The following is a 27,624-nucleotide window of genomic DNA, read 5'->3' as shown; positions in this document are numbered from 1 at the left end:
TTTGAACACTCTTTGGCCCAATGTCCCTCCTGTCTACAGATTAAGCACTTGCCTCATGCTTTGTCCTTCAGGGGCTCGGGGTTTGCTATAGGGCTTCCCTGGAGGGTGGAAAGCATCTGGCCGTGTCTTATCTCTTTCCTTTTCTCCCTTTCCTGGACCTTGGCCTTTCTCTCCTGTCCTCTGTTATAAAAGATATTGGTGGCTGTCTGGACCATCTCATCTAAAGAGGCAGTAGGGTCCTGCTGCTGTAGCTGCTGTAACTTCATCCTGATGTCTGATGCACACTGGGACAGGAATTTGTCCTTTAAAAATCACCTGTCCCTCATAAGATTATAAGTTCAGACTGGTAAGCTTTTGGAGGGCCTCTTATAGCCTTTTGAGAAAGGCAATGGGGTTCTCATTAGACTCCTGAGTTATTGCTGAGACTGGACATAGCAGATTACTTTTTGCTTGGCTGCTTTCAGTCCTGCCTTCACATAGATCAGAAAATGATCCCTTTCTCAGATGTGCTCAGGGTCATAATTCCAGTTAGGATCTGAGGAGGGGACCACAGTTTCCCCTACTGGGTATTTATTGCTTGATATGTGAAGCCCTGTTGTATACTTTTGGGCTTTCTTTAAGATCCTAGCAGGCTCAGGGAAAGGACTAAGATGGATATTGACTGATATATGGGATTTTTGTAAAAGGATAAGAAAGAAATACAACTGCTTCTTAAAGAATGTGGAGGTTAGGGGCCCTTAATCCCATGGAGTTGAACATCTGAGCCTTTTCTTTTTTTCTTAGCCACACGGTGTAACATGAGAGATCTTAGTTTTTCAACCAAAGATTGAACTTGCACACCCCTGCAATTGAAGGGCAGTGTCTTAACCACTGAAGTGCCAGAGAAGTCCCTGACTCTAAATTTTGGCTCCCAAACCTTAACCATTAATAGACTGCTGCTGAATGGAAGCCTTACTATTATTATAGAGTCAATTAACATATGTATTCCATACTAGATTCTCACAAAAAAGTAAGCTAGAAAGAAGAAAATATTATTGAAAAAATCATAAGAAAAATACATTTATACTACTGTACCATATTTAACAATAATGTAAGTTTACACCATCTGTATAGGATGGTTTATTAATATTTATATCAGTATTGTCTAATACAATACAAAACACCATAGATGCTATACATATTGCTAATTCTGGGCATAAACAATAAGATAATGTGGGAAATGAAATTCATGGGACTTTCCTGATGGTCCAGTGACTAAGACTCCGCCTTCCCATTGCAGGGGGCCCAGGTTTGATTCTGTTTAGAGAACTAGATCCCACATGCCACAACTAAAAATCCCACATGCTGTAATTAAGACCTAGCATTGTCAAATAAATAAATACATATTAAAAAAGGAATTCAGGCTTGTTTACAGGTCTAATCTATGCATTGACAACAGGGAAATAGAAATACAATTGCTTTATGATACCTAGTGTAATCCAATTATTGCTTCTCGATAGCCTCGCCTCTACATTAATAAGTTAATCATTATAAAAATGTTTATAGGAACTTCCCTGGTGGTCCAGTGGCTAAGACCCTATGCTCCCAAAGCAGGGGCTTGGGTTTGAGCCCTGGTCAGGGAACTAGGTCTCACATGCTACAACTAAGATCCTGTACAGCCAAATAAATAAATATTTTAAAAAATGTTTGTGGCATACAGTATTAACATCATATTCATAATGCAGTATTAGAAATTGTTATCTTTTTTAAAACCACTTATCTGTGATGATAGACTGATATGCAGTTTATCCAATTATAAGCAGTATACTGTATACTATTGTAATTCTTTGAAAAGTAATAAAACAGCAAGAAAATACATTATTAATTTTATATTGAATATCACTCACTGTATGCCTATATAAAAACAGACTACTATCTACATATATTTTGTGCATGCATGACATCCTTAATTTTTAAAAATTTTGTCAATATGTCTAGACTACGTGGTTCACTTGCAAGTTTATTTTCCAAATTGTTGGAAATCTCAAAAGAATGTTTCAGTGTATTTATTGAAGAAAAAAAAAAAACATGTATAAGTGGGCTCACACAATTCAGACTGACTAGTTCAAGGGTCAATTGGGCATTAGGATGCAGTTGTGGCCTTTCAATATGAACAAGGACACAGAGGTTTGGCTATATCAGCTTTTGTTTCCATTATAAATTCACAAACTTTTTTCTGAAAATCTTGCCAACAAGTGAGTGTCAAAATGCCAGAATTTTCCCTGGAGAAAGAAATAGCAACCTGCTCCAGTATTGTTGCCTGGAAAATCCCAAGGACAGAGGAACCTGGTGAGCTACAGTCCACAGGGTCAAAAAGAGTTGGATATGACTTAGCAACTACATAACAACAAGAATTTAGTCCATAAACAGAAGATTACAGGACATCTCACTAGGGTTTGGGGCTGCATCTCATAATCAAAAAAATATAAATCTCTACAGTGAAACATACATATGTACATTAATTGGGTACATAGAGTCAATATGAGTCTCACAATAGGTCAGGATCAGTTTTGCTACCTGATGAATTACAAAAAATAAACTTTTTGGGAATTGTTTTTAATTTTTAAAATGATAAATAAGGGACTGCACACTTGTAATTCTTCAGTTCATGTCTCATTGGTGATAATTTATTAAGAAATAAAGATGAAATTACAACAGGTAAATTGGAGAGTGTAGCAGAGGTTAGAGATTATAAAGCTCATACACATTAGAGCAAAGATTTGAAAATAAGTGAGATTAACATTCAGATCCACTTACCTTGATAAATGACACTGGTCATACATGAAGGACTACCTGACAATTGAAAGATATTTATGGGGAACAATTCCAACCAAAGATGATGAAAACTTGAAATATGATAGAGAAGACAGGTTCAAAGAAATAATAAGAGTTGAATATCAGACATATGAAGAACAATTCACACTTGCCCTAAGAAAGCACTTAGTATTTGAACAGGAAAAATATTGGATATTTTAACTTAAAGGATTCTATCATAAAATAAAAAGGATACATCCTAATTATGTGTGTGTGTGTGTGTGTGTGTGTAGAGTGTATGCATGTTTCTGTGTACACATGCTTGTATATGCACACGATATTTCTATGATGGCCGTGGTATAGTCACTAAGTTGTGTCCAACTCCTGCAACCTCATGGACTGTAGCCCACCAGGCTCCTCTGTCTATGGGATTTAAGAATACTGGAGTGGGTTACCATTTCTTTCCAGGGGACCTTCCTAACCCAGGGGTCAAACCAGGGTTGTGTGTATTACAGGTGGAGTCTTTATCAACTGAGTTTTGAGGAAAGCCCCGCAATACTTTTATAAATTCCGTGAGTTATTTAGGGCTAGAGTTATACACTTTCGTCCCACCACCATGATTATCTTATTTCAGTTGAAATATTTAAATTTATGATTAGAGGAGCATATAGTGATAATCAAAATACAAATGATTTTTTTTAAATTACAAAATAAGATTAAAATCCAAAGCAATCAATTATTTTAATACCTTATTTTGAAAGGAACATCATCTTTCATTTGTATCACCCAACCAATATACTTTATCGATTACCCTCATGCATGTTTCATATATCTGAAATGACTATCAATAAAAACAAAATTAGTTCAGATTTAGAGTGAGATTGAACCAAAGGCTTTGGCTATCCTAAGGCTACCCAGATTGCATCCTACCCTTCAGGACTCAAGCGGAAGTCTGAAATCCAGCCTGCTTTTTCCTTCTTCAAGCTGCACAGCTTGATATTGCTTACATCTGTCTAGAGTAAGAGTTCACCTCTGTAAATTGTTTTCTGCACAGTGACTTAATTTTTGTAATCATCATTGGGATGAGGTAAATTAAGTTTTCTTCTCAGAAAAGGTTCTTTTACGAATTATCAAAGGCAACTCTGTGCCAGTAGCTAGAGTCAGCCTTCTGCTAAACCACCTTTCACTTGCTTATCATCTTACCAGGTTTAACAATAACAGGAACTCTCCTTTCTCATTTGTCTTCCACATAACTGATTTCATGTAGTAAACCCTGCGTGGGCATTGGTTATTGAGGTTCCAGAACATAAACATCTCTGGCTCTGCCACGTGATAGCCATTATAGCCTAAGTGTTGCCTCAGGCAAGATACACATTTATTGAAGACAGGGAGTTAGGTTCTGTTCCAACAAGTCATCAAAAGAACTACTGTGACTACGGACTTAAGTCAGAAATTGCCAGATTCTTATGGAGAGAAACATATTTAAACATTTACAAACTGAATTACGTTCTGAAAATGACTAAATCTAAAACTCAATTTGTACACACAAAGTGAGAATTTAAAAATGTAAAAGCTCATTATATGGGTCATTACTGTATACATTTTCCTCTAATACAGTCTAATTTCTAGCTTGGGTTTGAAGTACATTATTTGTAATATATGTTCAGAAAAAATTCAGACTACAAGGAGTTAAATTGAAGTGTTAGCATAAAGAACATTTTCATATCATTTAAATACATAAGAAAATATAAATTCTATTTTTAGAATGTAGAAGTCAGTTTAAAATTAAAATGTCTATGAAATATAAGATCTTACAGGTTTTCTTTGATTTGCTAAATGAGTTATTTTTAATAACTATGAAAACTTATTAAGCTTTAGTGGTTCAAACTAGAAACCCTCTGAGAGACAGATAAATATATATATATATATATATATATATATATATATATATTTCACATTAGAGTGAAAGCAAGTATAATATTAGTCAAAGAAAATCAACTTTCAAAATATACAATTGTGAAGTTCCATGTGCATTTTTATGTGCATATAAAGGTCTGTGAAACTGACAGTCGCTCAGTCGTGTCCGACACTTTGTGACCCCATGGATTATACAGTCCATCTTCTCCAGGCCAGAATACTGGAGAGGGTAGCCATTTCCTTCTCCAGGGGATCTTCCCAACCAGGAGATTAAACTCAAGTCTCCTGCATTGCAGGCAGATTCTTTACCAGCTGAGCCACTAGGGAAGCCCATTTATATAAACATGCATATATACATATGAAGAATATAATGAGGAAAATAAAGAATAAAATATACAAGGAGACTAAGGGTACCTTGTGAAAGTCGCTCAGTTGTGTCCGACTCTTTGTGACCCCATGGACTATACATGGAGTATATGGAACTTTCTGGGTCAGAATACTGGAGTGAGTAGCCTTTCCCTTCTCCAGGGGACCGTGGAAGTAAGTTTTTAGAAAACTAGAAGTAGTTTCACACACACAAAAACAGATTTTTAATTTGCTTGGGGCTGGTGCACTGGGACAACTCAGAGGGATGGTACCGGGAGGGAGGAGGGAAGAGGGTTTAGGATGGGGAACACGTGTATACCTGTGGCGGATTCATGTTGATATATGGCAAAACCAATACAATATTGTAAAGTTAAAAAATAAAATAAAATAAAAAACTAAAAAAAATTAAAAAAAATAAAATAATTAAAAATCAGTGTAGTTTTTTTTTCTCTCTCTTTTTACAAAATTTGGATTATAGAAGCTTAAAATATTCAGCACTTGGTTCAAAATAAAAGACTACTATTAACATTATTACTTAAGGAAGAGTCAGCAGCAGCTTCAAATAGAAAGTATAGAATATTACAGTACTCCCCACCTTTTAGGAAGAAAGCAGCACTCAGAAATCCCTGAGCAATTGCTGTAGACCAATATGAGGAAGGTACTTAGTGGATGGAAGCAGTGTCAGACTTTATTTTTTTGGGCTCCCAAATCACTGCAGATGGTGATTTCAGCCATGACATTAAAAGACGCTTACTCCTTGGAAGGAAAATTATGACCAACCTAGACAGCATATTAAACAGCAGAGACATTACTTTGCCAACAAAGGTCCATCTAGTCAAGGCTATGGTTTTTCAGTAGTCATGTACGGATGTGAGAGTTGGACTGCGAAGAAAGCTGAGCGCAGAAGAATTGATGCTTTAGAACTGTGGTGTTGGAGAAGACTCTTGCGAGTCCCTTGGACGCAAGGAGATCCAACCAGTCCATCCTAAAGAAAATCAACTCTGAATATTCATTGGAAGGGCTGATGCTAAAGCTGAAACTCCAATACTTTGGCCACCTCAAGTGAAGAGTTGACTCATTGGAAAAGACCCTGATGCTGGAAGGGATTGGGGGCAGGAGGAGAAGGGGATGACAGAGGATGAGATGGCTGGATGGCATCACCAACTCGATGGACATGAGTTTGTGTAAACTCCAGGAGTTGGTGAGGGACAGGGAGGCCTGGCGTGCTGCGATTCATGGGGTCACAAAGAGTCAGACACGACTGGGCAACTGAACTGAACTGAATTGAAGAATCATAAAAGGAAATATAGAAAGGAGGAATTTTTCATCCTGTATAAGTATAGGAATTGGAGCAAAAGCATTAATAACTTCTTGGATATCATGGACATCTTTCTGCTTTTGACCAATTCTCCTCCAGTAAATCTAAATAGGGCTTCCCTCATAGCTCAGTTGGTAAAGAATCCACCTGCAATGCAGGAGACCCCGGTTTGATGTAGTTAAGGCGCCTGAGCTACTGGTAATGGCTGCTTTGCCGCCTCCTGTGCCGATCAGTATCATTGATGAAGCAGTTCTCAGATTGCACAATGAGGGACTTCACTTTCTTGATAAGCTTAGGATTTGAATTGAGCCTGTTGTGATAGGGACTGCCTGCTGCTGTAACACATCCTTCTTTATTTCTTGCAGCCACCCAAGGAGGGACAAGACTTCTCCAGGCAGTACAGAGCAGAAAGATGGAGTGTCAACATACAGATAATGATGAATATAGAAGTATAAATAGGTATCATGTTTTTCCAAGGAAGGTTTTAGGAAGCTTAGAGAGACAGGGTTCAGTTTGTAAATGAGTATGAAAATCATTAGTGAGACATTACAGAATATATGCCTAGAATGTTAACAGTGGTTATTTTAATGGAATATGACTACAGAAGATGTCTCTATTTACTTTTTAATCATGTCTTTCTTTCAGTATAAATGTTATTGCTTTTCATGTATTGCTTTTTAGTTCTCTTCTTGCCTTTTAAGAAAAGTGTTATTTTGACCAAAACATAGGAAGAGGTTGGAGAAGGATGAAAATTAAATGAACACCAAAGGTCTTACATGTCATTCTAAGAGTGCCACAGATCTGTCTCTGGGTTTCTAGACACTAGCAAAGGAAAAAAAAAATGTAATAATTTTAGTTATGTGTATTTAATAATTAAGACAATCGCTGATCAGAAAGTTGAAACCTATTTTAGGCCTCACAAGACAAAGAAAAATATTTCTCAGTGAGGTCCTTCAAGGATGTATTGTAATAAATCTTTTTAACAACTTTCCTTTGTTAGAAAGTAACATGATTATTTTTTTCTTCAAGAACTTCTCAATGTGTAGCTACTCCACAGATGTGGTAATTCCCACCAATTCCCTGAGGACATGAGCTGATGCCACTGTGCACTTGGTATGCCTATACAATGAAAAGGCAAAAGTCCTTAGAGAATGTTTTGTAAAACCAAATTTTAATATGTATTTCTGAATAAAGATCAGATATTACTGTTTTCTGAAGAGGATTTGAACATAGATATTTTTCACTAAAGCCCCAACTGCATGATTTAGCAGTCAACCTAAACAAATGACTCATTGAAAGGTGTCCAGAGAGGACTCATGCATCATTTCAGTTCAGTTCAGTTCAGTCGCTCAGTCGTGTTCGACTCTTTGCGACCCCATGAATCACAGCACGCCAGGCCTGATGCATAGATATCAAAAACATACAAATCCAAGAATTACATGAGGAGAACAAATGTTTTCCCAGAAATAAAGTGATCTATTTCATACAGATAATATTAGAAGACCAGGGATGCACACTCCAATCCATAAATACTAAATCCTTTGTATCTTGGATACATATATAAGGATAATTATACTACAGGTCTGTTTTGAGCTTCACATATTCTAATAAAATATCCAATGACTATCTAACCTTAAGAAGTTGAAGTCTTGCTGAAATTTCTAAATAAGAAAATGCATACTTCTAGAAACAATTAATGAGATTCATTACTGCAAAGATATATTAATTAAGCTAGTTAAATGCTAGAAGATATTCTATGTACTGACTGACGATCATGATCTTTGGAATAGCTGAGTCAATCATTCCCAGTTTATCATTAAGGCTGCTATTTGTTAACCTATATGAAATCAATAATATTTACCATCCTGACGCCTCCAAGTGGGTATTTTATGGAGTTCAACTGAATATTAATAGTTCATGACAACAAAATTATTTCCTGTGTTCCTGGGAGAATGCCTGTCTTTATTCTTTATATCAGAAGTTAGAATCCAGACACTAAGTATACATACATACACACATAAAATTGATTCCTTTTTATCACAGAAATAGAGTGCACTTTGGTTATTGGCATTCTGGCATACTTCATTTTGTTTGCAAGAGCTTCAGTCTCCAGAGGTGGAGTTTATAACCTAAGCTAAGTCAGTAAGCACTGGCCATGGTGATTGGTTGGTTCAGAGACAGGCATGTGATATAGATGGTCTAAACAGAGGGGATTAGGGACTTTTAGGGAAATGATATGAATATTAATTTAGAACCATATGTATCATGTAGAGTAGATAGCATAAATTGAGATCATGAGGGAAGCCTGCCTTAAAATATAGCTATCACCAATGAAATCAAAGCTGACAGGTTGTAAAATCACTAAGCCCTTGGATCAAGCCTTTCCTGAAGCCTAAAGAAGAATTCTAGACTTTCAGATTCATATGTAATTAAACTTATACATTTAGATAAGTCAGATTCATGTCAATAAAATTACTTTCTTTATGCTAATTTGAGTTGTATTTTGTTACTTTCACTGTAATGACTCTTAACACATATGTGAAGGTACTCATAGATAGGAATGTGTTTATAGATAATCATTACAAAATCACACATAAAGATTGCATATTATTCAAATTTTTGGTAAATTAATCATATTCTTTTATTTTAAAAGTGTTTATATTCAAAATCATATATAAATATGTGTATGAATTTATTGTCTTCTTCCAGAGAATATGCTCAATAATATGTAAAAATTTTAATACGACCAGTGGTGATGTGTGCTAGTAATTGAAGAGAAGAGGAACTATATTGACCTTACATAGTTCAAAGACTCACAGCTCCTCAGTTACCTTGAAGAAGAGGAAACCTTCCTCATTCTTAATGAAGCAAAAGTCATGTGAGCCATTAATTATATTCCAAGACAGAAGTACCTCTGCTACCAGCTTCCCTATTCTTGATATATGAATCTCAATGTCCAAACAAACAGAAGAACTCTATATTTGAAAAGTTTTCAGAGGAGCTAGGGGTCAGAGATAAAAGCATTTGAAGTGAGAAATAGATATAACCATTAAAGAAGGAGAATCAAATAGCGTGATTCAGTTTGGTCTATGAAGAAAAAAATACAAACAGTGACAGGAGCTATTGGAGGGGCACTGAATGTAATCTCTATGATGACATTTATAATCTCAAGATTTTGAGAGGGAGAGTTTTGTGTATGAAATATATGAGCAGGAAAGAAAAAAAAAGAGAGAGAGAAATAGAGCAAGAGAGAGAAGCATTAGAGTGTTTTGCTGTTGATGAAACAATTTTAAAAATATCACCTCATTTTGGTCTTGCAACAAACCCACACAGGGTGAAGGGCAATTATTATCACCCTCATTTTAGAAATGATGAAATGTAGGTTGATGTCCTCTGTGGCTAAATGACTTTAGTACAACTAAATAGTTAGTAAATGGTGGGCTTTAGATTATATTTCAGATCTTCTGACTGTAACTCCTCAGAAGTTTTATACCAATTTCACACTATAATATGCCACTCATAAACCACAAATAAGTATTCAGTCTAAATAGTTGCTAATATAATTTCAAACAGAAAAGTTTTGAATATTTGGTCACATCCTAGTCTAACACATTCCAGGTGTATTGCTTGGCTCTGATATATCTATTTACTTTATTTCAGAAAATATTTTCTCAATAAATTTATCAGATTTATTATTATTGGAAATAAAATAAATTATAATTTGGCTAAAATCATCTTTTGAAAATTCTTATAAAATACTTAAGAATTCCTAGAGTTGTTTCTGTGTGAATCTTTAAAACTTCTCTAAATCCTCTGATACCCCTTCACTTCCTACATGAAAGGGAGAAAAGCCAAATAGCTATTTACCCTATATACTCTAGAAAAAGCAGGGGCCATTCGATCCATTTGTGTGTCACAAAATATAAATGGAAAAACCTCACTGGTGTAAAGTCTGATTCTGGAAATATATGATTCTGGAAAGTTTGGCTTTCCCCCAGTAAAGAGGCACTACATTTGGCGCATCTTTTCTCTTCTTGCTTGAAGTTTGGGTACAACATCTGCAAAGGCAGGAGTCATCAATTCTGAAATATCCAGATAATGCTTTTTTTCTCTTTTTTCTGGTCCTTGAAACCCCTAAAACAACTTAAAGCATGTTAAGTATGCTTTATGTCACAACTTAGAACAGACAATGTCAACAGCATCATTAGGTAATATATGCATATGCATCATACACATTTACCTGAGGGCAGGTGGGTACCCATTAATCAAGGAATAAATGTGTGTTCACCATGCTAATATCCTTCAGGGGCAGGGCAGTTTTGTTGGATTAAATATCTTGGTGATGCAGACTTACTTTTCAGTCTTACACATTCCCGTCTTGAATATTTGCTGCAAAAGCAACTTGCTTTCCCTAGTGCCATCACCTTTCCCTTGTTTCTGCCCTTCCACCTAGCAACATTGCTTTCTCATCACCCTATCTTCTGTAACACTGTCTGTTGAAGTCTAGGTATAATCCTTCAACCTTAACTGAAACAGTATCTCTTATACAGATGCTTGCCTGATATCTGTGACCAAACTATTTTCTCCTTTTAATCTCCTTGTTTCACTGCTCATGAAGCATTTGTATCACATATTTTAATTTTTGTGAGTGTACTAGTTTTATTTCCTGCCCTCTGCAAAATTATCACCATCACTCCCGGTAGAACACAAAGCTACTGGAGGGCAGGAAGAGTATGTGGTTATTTTTAATTACTAATGTGATTTTCTTTAGCTACCCAGTACATGGAACAGATCCTGATATTGGAGTGATATTGGTGTGATACCCATGAGTACCAAGGTTGATCAGTTGATTTTGCTGTAAAAAATAATTGCCTTCATTGGGTCTTTCTATACTGCTACATACTTGTCAAAAATTATAGTCAGAAAAGATGATGAGTTATCTCCTTGAATCTAAACTTTTAGAGAGTTTGGTTTTTATAAATATAAAAGGTTCTCAAGAATAAAGATTTCCCAAGAGCACCCATCCATATCATTAACAGGGTTAACAAATTACTGCACACAGGCCAAATCTATCCCACTGGTTCTGTTGGCAATGAGGTACTGGAACCCATGCAGTTGATGTATGATCTAAGGCCACTGTTGTACTACAAAGACTGAGTAATTACCCCAGAGACTAATATATATATTAGTGACTTCCCTGGTGGCTCAGATGGTAAAGCATCTGCTACACAGATGAACAGGAAGACCCGGGTTCAATCCCTGGGTCAGGAAGATCCCCTGGAGAAGGAAATAACAACCCACTCCAGTACTCTTGCCTGGAAAATCCCATGGACGGAGGAGCCTGCTAGGCTACAGTCCATGGGGTTGCAAAGAGTCGGACACAACTGAGTGACTGAGTGTGTGTGTATACACACACACACACACATACATATGTATCCCACAAAGTCACAGATGTTTAGTATCTGGCCCTTTGAAATGCTTACTAAATCTTGTTATTAAATTGGTCAAAAGCAACAGTTATTCAAATTGTTAGGTCAAATAAGTTACAGAAATAAAATTAAATAATTTTCTTAAAACAGACCTCCTCAGAGCCTGTGATTCCTATTACATGTTACATTCATTCCTGTTATGCTTTACTAATTTTCATGTTCCCCAATATTCTTGATCACTGGAAATTTTTAATGGACTGCATCTCATGCCTAGATACCTGAAGATCACCAGGTTGGCCAATTGTTGCTTTATTGAATTGTGTGGAAAAAAAAGAAAAAGAAAAACTGAATTGCAGTTTCTCCTTTAAAGTATTGCCCTCTTTTGATAATATTTAACTCTCTGTGAATTGAGATATTATTCTAGTGATTTTCTCTTATACAATTAAGCCCCTTAGCAAACTGACCCATGGTAAAAAGACCACTTAATCTTCTTTCAGGTAAAAGTAACAACGTACCTTGTACTATAAACAAATAATGCAGTAATTATCTCAGTTATGTGGGTAATTAACATCAAAACAACAGCAAACGTACTTGAGGGGAAATTTTACAATCACAGATTTAAAATTACTTGTGTGTGTTAGTTGGTTACCCATATCTCTTTGCAACCTAATGGTCTGGGGCCTGCCAGCCTCCACTGTCCATAGAATTTTCCAGGCAAAAATACTCGAGTGGATTGCCATTTTCTCCTCCAGGGGATCTTCCTGACCCAGCGGTTGAACCCAGGTATCCTGCATTGAAGGTAGATGCTATGCTGTCTGAGCCACCAGGGAAGCCCAATTACTTAAAAGGAGATGGGAGGGAGGTTCAAAAGAGAGAGGATATATTTATACCTATGGCTGATTCATGTTGAGGTTTGACAGAAAACAACAAAATTCTGTAAAACAATTATCCTTATACTAAAAAATAAGTTAATTTTTAAAAAATGGACATGTGAGCAAAAAAAAAAAAATCTAATATATATTGAGCCAGTAATACGTAATACCAGGTTTAGGCACATTAATATGATTTATTACACAATTAATAAGCCAACTTGATGTAGAAACTACTTTCTATATTTTCTGATTAGTTCTTACATTACTGCTTTGTTCAGTTCTTCCCTTAAGAAAATACAGTTTGCCTCATTTATATTCCTTTAGACATTTTTCCTTCAATTTAAGTAAATATGTTGATCATGTAAAAAGGTGCTAACTCAAAATATATTATTTTCCCAAAGGCTTAAAAATGTGTAGTTTACTTATTTCATTTGTTTAACCTAATACGTGATATAAACATAATTATAATTAAGTTGACACACTCATACTCCAAAGAGATCATCTAGGATTATCTCACAAAGGTAAATTCAGTATATAAAGATCCATAGCCTCAGATGTATAAATAATGCAACTCATTTACTATAACCCCAAATGCCTTCTGATTATCAGAGGAGAGACAGCACAGTGTAGTAGAACCTATTCTGATTTTGGAGTCAGACTCCAGTTTGAAACTTTGTCCCTTTGTTCTTCCAACTTCATTTTTTAAGTGGGCAAAAGTCTTCTGACAAGTAAAGCCTGAGTACTTTGGCACTCGGTATTAAATGAAGTACACAGGGAACTTTATCCCACAGTTTGGCAGTGGAACAGATTTCACCTATTTCTCATAAAGTCCCTTCATTGATGGTCTCTAAGATATTCTCTTTGTTCCAAGTTTGTTTCCTTGTCCTATTAGTACAATTGAAAACACTATTAGTAATACCTATAAATGGAATATGTCCTTGAATACCTTACCTGCTAAGTGTATTTACTTAATAATTATAAAATTACTTGTAATATATAAATAAGATATACACAGTGCTTTAAGATAAAAAATAAATAATAAAATCTGAGCATAGGCAAGGTAATAGCTTATCAAACAAGTAGTTGAAACACATTTCGAGGAAGGTTTTGAAAAATTACTAAAGTCCTTTTCAACTTGATTGTATTCCTGGTAATTTGCTGCAGAAGAGTGCCAAAAGTGTTATCAGTTACCCAAGGAAATAAACAAATATTCTTTACACTAAAGTCAGGACACATGTATGTGTGCACATGTGCACACACCCACTCACACACACACACTCTCTCTCACACACACACACACACACACACAAAGAATTTCCCTAAAATCTCAAAAAGGGAAAATTAAAATGTTCTATATTTTTAAGGATAATCTTTTTATATATAAACAGAACTATAATGGCCTCATCCTTATTTATTATTCAATATTTGAACACACTTCTACCATACAAGTTAGGTAGAGAGAGGACATGAAAAATACTTATTCTCATGCTTCATGGAATTTATTATACTGAAAGGTAGGGAACTGAGACTGACTGCATACAACAGTGTTTGTGCTAGAAACTGATGCTGCTCTAAGAATAGCTGCCTATCTCTACCTACGCACATATGCAAACACACGACTTTGCATGTTAATATATGCTAATAATTGAAATAATAATCTATATACACATTTTCTTGGAATAGTCAGAGAGAAAATTCATTGGCATTTATCCTGGACTACAAATAGCAAGAAACTTTAGAACAGGAAACTAGTCTTTTCAATGATTATTTTCAAGATTTTATGAAGTCATTAACAAAATGAAAATTAATTTTTTTAAATGTGAAAATGTATCATCTGAAATATATGGTTCCACAGAAATGTAAATATACTTATATGAGGAATAACACTATTGTTGGAATTATAAGGTCTCATGTACATTTAAATATACTTACAGACATATCTTATGTATACACAAAAGTTCCTAAAGCAGCACTTTTATTTTTATTTTTTCCATGGTTCCACAGTTTTGTTATTTTTTTAAATTTTATTTTATTTTTAAACCCCAAACACTTTATTAGCTTTGCCAAACATCAAAACGAATCCTCCACAGGTATACATGTGCTCCCCATCCTGAACCCTCCTCCCTCCTCCCTCCCCACACCATCCCTCTAGGTCGTCCCAGTGCACCAGCCCCAAGCATCCAGTATCGTGCATCGAACCTGGACTGGCAACTCATTTCATACATGATATTACACATGTTTCAATGCCATTCTCCCATATCTTCCCACCCTCTCCCTCTCCCACAGAGTCCATAAGACTGTTCTATACATCAGTGTCTCTTTTGCTGTCTTGTACACAGGGTTATTGTTACCATCTTTCTAAATTCAGCACTTTTAAAACTTAAGATTTTCTAACAAATGAATTCATAATTACTGACAAGAGAAAATTATTTCAACTCTCTATTTTCAAAATTCTATACATTCTCCTACTAAATGGCTTTTAATGTCACATTTATAATTTTATAGTAAAATTATAACATTGCAAATTTGTTGCTATTGTTAATCTTTTAAGTATTGAGGTAGCAAACATTCATGGAGTGCCTACTACGCCCCAGCAATAAGATAGATGCTATAAATACAATCGTGGACAAGAGAGACAGGTTCTCTATCTTTCAGTAATCCACATTCTGCTAGGAGTGAGAGGATTTCAGTAATACACAGGCATGTGTATACAGACAATTTATTTCATGAATTGCAGATTCATGTATTTCTTCTTTAAAAACATTTGTTTTTCTAAATCATCACATTCTACTTTTTTTTAATTTAATTTTATTTTTAAACTTTACATAATTGTATTAGTTTTGTCAAATATCAAAATGAATCCGCCACAGGTATACATGTGTTCCCCATCCTGAACCCTCCTCCCTCCTCCCTCCCCATACCATCCCTCTGGGTCGTCCCAGTGCACCAGCCCCAAGCATCCAGTAAGGTCTTTAAATGTAAGTTTCATCCACTGCTATCTCAATTTGAAAGAAATTGTCTATTTCTTTACCTATTTCCATAAGTTTCTATCTCTGGTTCTATTTCCACAGATTTAAAATATTATTAGACCACAAAATATACTTCTCCTTGCTTTCACTGAAGCTATTATTAGCCAAATTTCATCTTAATTCCTATTTTGTTACTCTAAACTCTCAAAAGCCATTTCTTCTACAATCAAAGCACAAGCTTCACTTCAAAAATACATAAAAGAAAATTGATTTTCATCCTGAAAATGTCAAACTTCTGCCTATAATACTCAGCTATGGTTTTCTGAAACAGCAAAGTTCAAAAAGAGCCATCGATCTGATGGCCCTTTGACACATGATGATGGATTCAATGTGTCTACTACCGTACTGCCAGTATGTCCTCCAAGAGAATGAGACAATCAATGAAGAAAAAAAAAATCTAAACTGGCTGAATGCTTGCTTGTTTTAAACAAATTAAAAGAAAAATACTGGTTTTTCACTTCCTCTGGGGAAAGAGTTTTATAAACTCTATTAACTTGTTTCTCTCTTTCTGGCTTTGATGAATCAGATAATGCCTAAAAGTTAAACTCTGTATATAGATAATGAACTTAAAATATAGCTGCTATGTATTGTTCTTCTCCAAAAGAGAAGGAAAATATGAAATTTTAAGAAAAAACATAAACATTACTCACCCTTGTGTCTTGTCTTTCTCTCATTCAGTGATCCTGGCAACTTCAACTGTGTCTAGTGAATAATGCTTCCATTTTCCTATAGGATAGAGTTATTGATCAGTGACACATCAAAGCAAAGACTTTATTCAGATACAGAACATAGGAGCAATTCATTTTCTTATAGATTATACTTAGGCTTACAATGAATTAATGCAAATTCTGATAAGTACATTGTGCAGTCATAACTTAAGTTTTGGAAGCGTCACACTTCTGATTGAAAACTTAACTCTCAGAATGCATACCAACACAGAAGCTCCATAAATGTTCTTTACTTGAAAAACAAAATTTCACTCTCATCTGCAAATTTTATGCCATGTAACCAGAGTCCTAACAAGGAAGCCCAGTATAAATTCTCCTTTAGTGACACTAAAAATATGGTTTTTATAGTATGGTAAATAGATGCAGGAAAATTAAGAACAACTATATAGATTGAAGATTATTTTTGAGTATAGCAATTTTAGTTTTAAGAATGTTATAGAATACTGTTATTTCCTTTAGGTTCACAAATTTTGTACCTATGCTTTATGAAAGATGAAATGGATGATTTTGTTAATGTAATGAAAAGTTCTAAGACATTTTAGCTACTGTCATTACTGCTACTAAATTTTAATCTTCCTCAAAATTGAAGACTTTGTATTAATTATTCACAGTTCTTGCAGTTCTGTTAGCACTGCATTGAGTGTGTGTGTGTGTGTGTGTGTGTGTGTGTGTGTATATATATATATATATATATATATAGCAGGAAATACAGACACACATAAATAGAAACAGCTATAGTTTGTTTGAAACACCTGAACATGTTCCCTTGAAATTCTGAAGTTAGATATGAGGTTGAAAAATGCTCTTAATTTATAAAGCACAAAAATAATGATTTGTTTCTCAAAACTAAACTTTGCTTGTGAACTACTGAATAAGTAGAGATAAATACATAAAAATTACATTTTAAAATAGTACTTCTAAAATAAGCTACATTAAATAGCAGAAGGTAAATAACATGCAAAAGGAGATAATTTTTTATAAAAATTGAGAGCATACAATTGAAATTTTTAAAATATTGTGTTTACATGAACATATTAAGATTTCTATATAAAGTAAAAATTAAGAATGCATAAAAGTGAATATTATACTTCTTTAGGAACTAGGGAATAAATAACTTTAAGGAAAAAAAATTAAGATAATTTCAATTTTTTAAAAATTAGATCAGATCAGATCAGTCGCTCAGTCGTGTCCGACTCTTTGTGACCCCATGAATCGCAGCACGCCAGGCCTCGCTGTCCATCACCAATTCCCGGAGTTCACTGAGACTCACGCCCAGCGAGTCAGTGATGCCATCCAGCCATCTCATCCTCTATCATCCCCTTCTCCTCCTGCCCCCAATCCCTCCCAGCATCACAGTCTTTTCCAATGAGTCAACTCTTCACATGAGGTGGCCAAAGTACTGGAGTTTCAGCTTTAGCATCAGTCCTTCCAAAGAACACCCAGGGCTGATCTCCTTCAGAATGGACTGGTTGGATCTCCTTGCAGTCCAAGGGACTCTCAACACCACAGTTCAAAAGCATCAATTCTTCAGCACTCAGCCTTCTTCACAGTCCAACTCTCATATCCATACATGACCACAGGAAAACCATAGCCTTGACTAGACGAACCTCTGTTGGCAGAGTAATGTCTCTGCTTTTGAATATGCTGTCTAGGTTGGTCATAACTTTCCTTCCAAGGAGTAAGTGTCTTTTAATTTCATGGCTGCAGTCACCATCTGCAGTGATTTTGGAGCCCCCAAAATAAAGTTTGACACTGTTTCCACTGTTTCGCCATCTATTTCCCATGAAGTGAAGGGACCGGATGCCATGATCTTCGTTTTCTGAATGTTGAGCTTTAAGCCAACTTTTTCACTCTCCTCTTTCACTTTCATCAAGAGGCTTTTTAGTTCCTCTTCATTTTCTGCCATAAGGGTGGTGTCATCTGCATATCTGAGGTTATTGATATTTCTCTTGGCAATCTTGATTCCAGCTTGTGTTTCTTCCAGTCCAGCATTTATCATGATGTACTCTGCATATAAGTTAAATAAACAGGGTGACAATATACAGCCTTGATGTATTCCTTTCCCTATTGGAACCAGTTTGTTGTTCCATGTCCAGTTCTAACTGTTGCTTCCTGACCTGCATACAGATTTCTGAAGAGGCAGATCAGGTGGTCTGGTATTCCCATCTCTTTCAGAATTTTCCACAGTTTATTGTGATCCACACAGTCAAAGGCTTTGGCATAGTCAATAAAGCAGAAATAGATGTTTTTCTGGAACTCTCTTGCTTTTTCCATGATCCAGCGGATGTTGGCAATTTGATCTCTGGTTCCTCTGCCTTGTCTAAAACTGGCTTGACCACCCGAAAGTTCACGGTTCACGTATTGCTGAAGTCTGGCTTGGAGAATTTTGAACATTACTTTACTAGCGTGTGAGATGAATGCAATTGTGCGGTAGTTTGAGCATTCTTTGGCATTGCCTTTCTTTGGAATTGGAACGAAAACTGACCTTTTCCAGTCCTGTGGCCACTGCTGAGTTTTCCAAATTTGCTGGCATATTGAGTGCAGCACTTTCACAGCATCAGCTGTCAGGATTTGAAATAGCTCAACTGAAATTCCATCACCTCCACTAGCTTTGTTCGTAGTGATGCTTTCCAAGGTCCACTTGATTTCACATTCCAGAATGTCTGACTGTAGGTCAGTGATCTCACCATCATAATTATCTGGGTCATGAAGATCTTTTTTGTACAGTTCTTCTGTGTATTCTTGCCACCTCTTCTTAATATCTTCTGCTTCTGTTAGGTCCATACCATTTCTGTCCTTTATCGAGCCCATCTTTGCATGAAATGTTTCTTAGGTATCTCTGATTTCTTGAAGAGATATCTAGTCTTTCCCATTGCAGTATGTTAATCTATGTTTTCACAATGAAATATAAGCTTAACACCAATATATAAAACATATCAGTTGAATCTTTGTAGTCAGATTATAGATGGGGTTTCTTAGGGTCTTCAAAATTTATACCTGCACCTGCCAAGCCCACTTTGGTCCCTTGGAAGTATCTGTGATATTTTTGTATAGCTCTATGGCCTCATGGCGGAGAAGGTAATGGCACCCCACTCCAGTTCTCTTGCCTGGAAAATCCCATGGATGGAGGAGCCTGGTAGGCTCCAGTCCGTGGGGTCGCTAAGAGTTGGACACGACTGAGCGACTTCACTTTCACTTTTCACGTTCATGCATTGGAGAAGGAAATGGCAACCCACTCCAGTGTTCTTGCCTGGACAATCCCAGGGACAGGGGAGCCTGATGGGCTGCCGTCCATGGGGTCACACAGAGTTGGACATGACTGAAGTGACTTAGCAGCAGCAGCAGCAGCAGCATGGCCTCATGGAATGTATTTTGGAAACTCCTGACATAGATAATTTCTTAACAGACTTTAATAAAAGCTCTAAAAAGGATATGCCACTTTATCTTTTTTAATCAACAATGACTGTACTAAAAGGACAAATATTATAGTGATTTCCTTAATGTATGTAGGCTCTGAGTACAATGCCATACATGAAAAATGACTCAGGTTTTCCCTAGGAAGTTGCTATTCACTTCTGAATAGCGTTAAACCCTCAATTAATCCCAATCTAAATAAATCACATTTCACTGTACTTTGGGTCTATTTGGCAATACAGTGGGGTTGCTCAGGGGTTTCTGAGTAGTGATTATACATTATAAAGTATAAAAGAAAGTGAAGAAGGTTTGAAAATTAATATTTAAGGTATTGAATGCCTTAAATGGAGACAACATGGAGACAACAGTTGAATGAAACGGAAAATTTGAACCATTTTAGCAAATATAAATATATATAAAAAATTCAATTTTGTTTGATTGTGCCTATATGTTATCATTATGCTTTCAAAGGTGAAATAATTACTTAAAATTTCCATTTAATACTTATATCATCAGTCCTAGTTTTGAGAAGTTATAAATCAGAGCTTATATCCAGAGTGCAGTTTTTCAAACAATAATTTCTACATTTACTAAAATTAAGAGGTATAAAAAGGTGACATGTAAGGTTAGTAGCAGCTACTGAGGTATTTCATTTATCATGACTATAAAAAAAATTAAAACCTAATTTCCTAGATTGATACTTTGATAATACCTCCTCTAGAAGTGTGTGTTCAGTTCAGTTCAGTTCAGTCACTCAGTCATGTCTGACTCTTTGCAACCCCATGGACTGCAGCACTCCAAGCTTGCCTGTCCATCACCAACTCCCTGAGCTTACTCAAACTCTTGTCCGTCGAGTCGGTGATGCCATCTAAACATCTCAACCTTTGTTGCCCCCTTCTCCTCCTGCCTTCAATCTTTTTCCCAGCATTAGGGTCTTTTCCATTGAGTTTCCAGTAGCATACTGAATAGCTACCGACCTGGGGAGTTCATCTTTCAGTGTGCTATCTTTTTGCCTTTCCATACTGTTCATGGGGTTCTCAAGGCAAGAATCCTGAAGTGGTTGTCATTCCCTTCTTCAGTAGACCACATTTTGTCAGAACTCTCCACCATGACCCATCCATCTCAGGTGGCCCTACACAGCATGGCTCATAGTTTCATTGGGGTTGACAAGGCTGTGGTCCATGTGATCAGTTTGTATTATCTTTCTGTGATTGTGGTTTTCATTCTGTCTGCCCTCTGATGGATAAGGATAAAAGGCTTAGAGGTCTATGTAGTATCAAGAGTAAACCCAAGCCTTTCTTCCTATTCTGGACTGCCTCAATATTAGCAAGAATAAGTAACATAAGCAGAGACTCTATTTACCACACACAACTCCACACAGCTCTTTGGAAACATGTTATCTAATGAACTCAAACTAATACTAGAATTACTAACTATGAAAATTGTTTCCTTTTTAAAGTCTTATTCATGATTGGCCTCTGTAATGTCTGTGATGTAGTAATGTAGTATTCAATCAATGAAATAGTTTAACCGCATTTCAGCTCCTAAACAGTGCCATTAAATAAATGCACAACCATAGACACATTTATGGTGTGATCTAATTAAGCAACCACTCTACCTTGACAATACCTGAATAAGAAAGCTGTTTGATATTTATTAAGGTAAAAGACTGTTATGTTTCAAGAATGGAATTTCAATCTCTGAAAACTCCATTCACAATAGAGTGATACTTTGAATTCTGAATCCAATATAAACACTAAAGAAGTTAAAATTGATAAAAATACAAAAGTATGCATTGCTATTATTTCATTTTTTTATAATCATCACAACTACTCCATCCAGTTTCATAAAATCCCTTCATATTTTAAGTCATGATATAGTAAAGCAGAATCATACAGTGGAAGCCCACTTTACTGTTTGGCATTTGACAAAGTTCCCTATCAAACTATGCTCTCATTTATTGATTTATAAAGTCAGTATATGGTACCTGACCATTTCTAACATGTTTTACAGATCTGTGATTCAAGACCATGTAGTTTTAAATGAGAAGTGGACACTGGCTTCAACTCTAGAATTAATAGCAGTCATTTGATAGTGAACATTTATGTGAATGAGGATTTGATTACTGATCTGGGAAAGGATGCTGTGTTCAGGATGTGGGATGGCTGAGTAGTGGTGATCTGTGTCACAAAATTGTCACATCTGAAGTGGATTTAACCAGAAAGAAGTTAAAGTAAGACTCTTTCAGTAATAGAAAATACCTCCTTGAATTCAAGTGATAAATCCATTTAAATTGGAAAACTATTTTGAATATTTCACTTCAAACCTTTTAGAGAACATAACAAATATTCCTGCTGGTTGTTATGAAATAGATTTCATGACCATTTACCTGCTTAATAACCTAGAGATTCTCAAAAAAAATAAAATAAAATAAAAAGTTTTATATTGTATTCATTTTTCTTAAAAGCCCTTAAAAATTGTAGTTTCAGTGATATAAGAAATATAAGAAATATAAACCACCAGACTTCCCTGGTGGCTCAGTGATACAGAATCTGCCTTCAGTGTGGGAGACTGGGGTTCAATCCCTGAGTCAGAGAAGATCCCCTGGGGAAGGGAATGGCAACCCACTCCAGTACTGTTTTCTAGGAGAGAGGAGCCTAATGGGCTACAGTCCACTCTGACTCCACAAAGAGTCAGACACAACTTAGAGACTAAAAAACAACAAAGAAATATGTAATAGCTATTGTTAATCAGAAGAATAAATTTATATTTCAAACAAAAACACTACTATATCATACAGAAGTTGAATAGATCAAAAGAAAATACATTTTTTTATGAAAAAAAATTCTTAGTCACTATATTTATCAAGGTCATTTTTAAACCTACATAAACATCTAATCAAAATATTATGATTTTTATTTTTTTCAAGATAAAGCAAAAAACATGTTTAAATTAAGGAATGGTCTTTTATTTTTTAATAGTTTTAACTTAGTCAAAGATAAGCATAAAATTCTAGAAAAAGCTGTTAAGTGAACAGGGCTTTGTTTGTCATCAAGGTGATTAATATATGACTTTGCAGAAAGGTTAGTGACTATTTTGCATAACAAGATGCTCAATGAATGGCCACTTCAGGGTATTTGGATATTATAAATCATTACAATACCAGTTTGAAATCTAAAAGGCCTTCTAATACTCAGCATGCTACAATAACTCCATGAAATTATTTTTGGCATAGTTCAAGAGTGCACATCTCAGCATTACTTTTTCCTACTGAGAAAGCTCACATAGAACACATCATTTTTTAAATTACATTTTATAGAATATTTATGGTATTGTTAGAACATAACAAAAATTTAAAGGTGCAAAAAAGGAGAGATGGAGTTTATGTATATTAAAATAAAGGCATGATTTAAACATGTGTACTATTAGACATTTTTCTTTTGGATTGTCTTTGCATTAGAGAGAGCTTTTATTAGAAAAAAAGTATTGTTTTCTGCAAGATAGAAACTGCTTCACAAGTTCTAAAATCCTTTTAAACACAAAGATCTACAAAAATGATTTATCTTATGCAAACTTAAGTGAAAGTCAGCTGAGGCATATTTCAGAGATCACTCAGATTCCATTACATACTTTCTCACAAAAACAGCCATATAATTACATTTAACAAATTCTGAGGAAATGTAAGAATTCCTGTAGATAACAGATTATGCTTTGTAATTGGCAATTAAAAAATACTGTAGAATCCCTACATACTTTTTTAAGGTTTTTCTTTACCTCCAGTGGTCCAACGAATCTCTGCATTTAAATTGGCAAAGACCAAGTAAAACCTTAGTATATTATGGGGGTAATATGACAAAATTGGAATCAACTTTGCTTCTCTGTTAAAAAGAAAATATGTTTGACTACATGAATGTGACTCTCTACTTCTTTAGGTGTCATATACATCATCAAGCATATTTTCTTTCTGATGCAGACAGCCAACTCATTGGAAAAGACCCTGGTGCTGAGGAAGACTGAGGGCAGAGGAGAAGGGGGCAACAGAGGATGACATGGTTGGATGGCATCACTGATTCAATGGACATAAACTCGGGTAAACTCCAGGAAATGGTGATGGTCAGGGAAGCCTGGTGTGCTGCAGTCCACAGGGTCACAAAGAGCTGGACACCACTTGGCAACTAAACAACAATGTGTACATCTATGTGTATGTAAGGGTGTGGGTGAAGGAGACTGCATATGAATATCTTTCCTAAGGATTATGATAACCATCCTTTATGGTTAGAAGACTGGCATTGATCCCTGGGTTGGGAAGATCCCCTGGAGAAAGGAATGGCAACCCATTCCAGTATGCTTGCCTGGAGAACTTCATGGACAGTAGAGACAGGTGGGCTACAGTCCATGGGGTCACAAAGAGTTGTACACAACTGAGTGACTAACCCTTCCACCTTAGGATATATTTTAGTATATTAGGATATATATTATCCTAATGACTAACAATGCCATCCATTGTTCTCCAACTTTCTGAGATTTAGCTAGTCTCATAGAAAAGCATAGCTAAATTCATAGGTAAAAATCATTAAACTAATTAAATAAGAGGCTGTTAGACTGAGATTGATACTGCTCTGACTCTGAGGCTGCCTATAAGCAAAACAAAATCTACTTCTGTGAATGCCTTGAGGTTATAAAATCAAACCCAAGGATAACCAATCACAAACAGCCAATGAAGCTTTAAGCTATAGCTAATCAATAAAGTCCTTACTTTGAATACATCTTTTCTCCATAAAATTCTCTCTTCAAACTCCCGTTAATGGAATATTCCTAAGAATTTCCAGTTTGGTCTTGCCCTGTGTGAATCAACAAATGATCAAATAAACTTATTATTATTATTATTTAATTTTTATTTATTTTTATTTTAATATAAATTTATTTATTTAAATTGGAGGTTAATTACTTTACAATATTGTATTGGTTTTGCCATCCATCAAAATGAATCCGCCACAGATATACACGTGTTCCCCATCCTGAACCCCACTCCGTCCTCTCTCCCCATACCATCCCTCTGGGTCGTCCCAGTGCACCAGCCCCAAGCATCCAGTATCATGCATCGAACCTGGACTGGTGATTCATTTCATATATGATATTATACATGTTTCAATGTCATTCTCCCTAATCATCCCACCCTCTCCCTCTCCCACAGAGTCTAAAAGACTGTTCTATACATCTGTGTCTCTTTTGCTGTCTCGCTTACAGGGTTATCGTTACCATCTTTCTAAATTCCATAAACTTTTAAAAATTTTATTATGCTTCGTTTTATCTTTTTAAAAACTCACGTGACATTTTTAAACTTGTATTTTTGAAACAGGTAAGTAGTTGAAGGTTCTAATAAGCTTGTTATTCTTATTGTTTTCTATCCATGAGTGCTGCAGTCCACAGGATCACAAAGAGTCGGACACCACTTGGCAACTGAATAACAATGTGTATGTCTATGTGTATGTAAGGATGTGGGTGAAGGATGTGTATGTAAGGATGTGACTGTATATATGAATATCTTTCTTAAAGGATTATGATAACCATCCTTTATGGTTATCTTAACATTAAACAATGTGCCTGCAATACAAGAGACTGGTGTTTGATCCTGGGTTGGGAAGATCCCAACTTTTATCTGATCTATAATGCTTTACATGTTAACAATATTGTATTGGTTGTATTTTTTGTAAATTTGCTTTCTCAGCTCATAGCATGCCTTTGGAGGTTGCAGAATGGCTCAAAATATGCCACTTTTGAGCTAAAGTCACACACACAGAAAAACTACAAATATACAAAGAACACTCTAACCTTTCTTCTTTTTCTAAAAAGCAGGAGATGAAATTTACATGTGAAAAAATACTCTCCCTGTTCCAGGAGAAACATAATATTCTTATTATTAATATCAACAGGAAACAAGCTGAAACCAAGGGAATACTCTATAAGGTGACATTGTTAAAATAATTCTTATTCTCTAAATTATGAGTTTGGGATTATCACAGACAAACTACTATATATAATATAGATAACAAGGACCTACTATATAGCATAGGGAACTCTATTCAACATCCTGTAGTAATCTACATGGGAAAATAATCTAAAAAATGAATGGATATATGTATATGTATAACTGAATCAATTTGCTGTTACACCCAAAACTAACATAACATTGTATATCAACTATAATATAAAATAAAAAAATTAAAAGCTACCAAATAATCCAGAAAAAAGTAAAGTTTATAATTTAAAAAACAAATTTTTATCTTCCTTTAGCCTCTCAACATGGTTTAGGTGGCTCAGGGTAAGAATCCACCTGCAACGCAGAATGAGGATTCTATCTCTGGGTCAAGAAGATCCCCTGCAGAAGAAAATGGCAACCTACTCTAGTATACTTGGCTAGGTAGTGACATAGTCAGAGGAGCCTGGCAGGCTATAGTCAATGGGCTCACAAAAGCATCAGACATGACTGAGTGACGAAATAACAAAATGGCTTTGTTACTTTTTCACATATGTTTCTCTTTGTTCAGCCTTCTATAAAGGCATATGAAATTTGTGCAGGAGAAAAACCCTAAGAGGACAGATGCAAAAATTTGCCTCCCCATACACTTACATCTTATACTATTTGACATAGTTATTAAATCATTATACACTGAAAATACTTGCATATATTTTTATTCCTTTAAACTGAAAATATATTTAGTGCAGACATCTGATGTTAACTTTTATTTATTTTTAAATTACAAAATTTAAACCAAATTGTCTAATCCACCTGAAATTGATTCTGATATAAAGTGTTAATGGGTCCAAAAGTATGAATTATTACATTCAAAATTTTATTTCACACTTTGCCATATAGTTTGCAAACTCATCATGGAAACCTTAACATCTAATTTTACAGATACATATATTGATCTTTGTTTGAAAAGTAGAATTTTATTCTCAAATCTTTACTAATGGAATATTACTGTGTAACTGCTCTTAACTACAATGACATTAAATCTACTATAAAATTGATATTTTTTATTTTAATTTTTACAGAGTACTTTCAGCTTGGTACATAGATGTGAAAGGTACTAACAATTCAAATTAAATACTGCCAGTAAAAATCTTTCAAATATCTAAATCTCAGGTAAGTTGTGTGGAAGACACAAAGAATCAGAGATGCAAATCCCTGTTCTTGGAAATTTTACTGTCATCCCCTTTTATAATCAGTAGGCTGCCCACATGTATTAATAATTATAATTTAAGGCAGACTACAATAAATTATCAGAACTTTGTCAACCACTGAAGAGAATCAGGGAGGGGAAAAGACAGGAAGAAGTCCTGAGACATCTTCAAAGAACACTGAGATGTTGGATAGGGCTCTGGCAGTTGATAAAAGTCACAAGAGAAGTAAAAAGTGAAAAAAGAGGGAATCAAGATTAATAAATACCCAAAGCAGGGAAATATGAGCCTTACAAATAATGTGGTTTCTCTTCAGCTGTACAAGTTGTAGAAAATTTGGGGGACAGATTGTGAAAGGCCTATCTGCAATGCCCCAAGAGCATGGATACTGTAACTTTGAGATAGATGTTAAGTTGATGGTTTCCAATAGGAGATAGGTTAGTATTAATCCAGGAAATTAAGCTATTAGCACAAGTTCGTTATAAAAGGGGATGACAGTAGGAGACGATTGCATTCAATCCTGCACTTACTTGTTCGCCCATTCAGCAGCGATTTATAAGTACCTGCTGTGAA

General features: G+C 35.4%; 1 protein-coding gene across 1 annotated transcript in view; it reads right to left on the bottom strand.

Moving 5' to 3' along the window:
- PCDH15 (protocadherin related 15) overlaps nucleotides 1-27,624 on the bottom strand; it is a 1,798,632-nt gene that overhangs the window by 1,427,209 nt on the left and 343,799 nt on the right. Inside the window, exon 2 of the mRNA XM_045164127.1 lies at nucleotides 16,375-16,450. The gene's annotated coding sequence lies outside the window, so the exon portion shown is untranslated. The remainder of the gene's footprint in view (nucleotides 1-16,374; nucleotides 16,451-27,624) is intronic.

This window comes from Bubalus bubalis, chromosome 23, assembly GCF_019923935.1.
Source record: "Bubalus bubalis isolate 160015118507 breed Murrah chromosome 23, NDDB_SH_1, whole genome shotgun sequence".
Taxonomy (NCBI): domain Eukaryota; kingdom Metazoa; phylum Chordata; class Mammalia; order Artiodactyla; family Bovidae; genus Bubalus; species Bubalus bubalis.
This window is presented reverse-complemented; position numbering and strand designations above follow the sequence as displayed.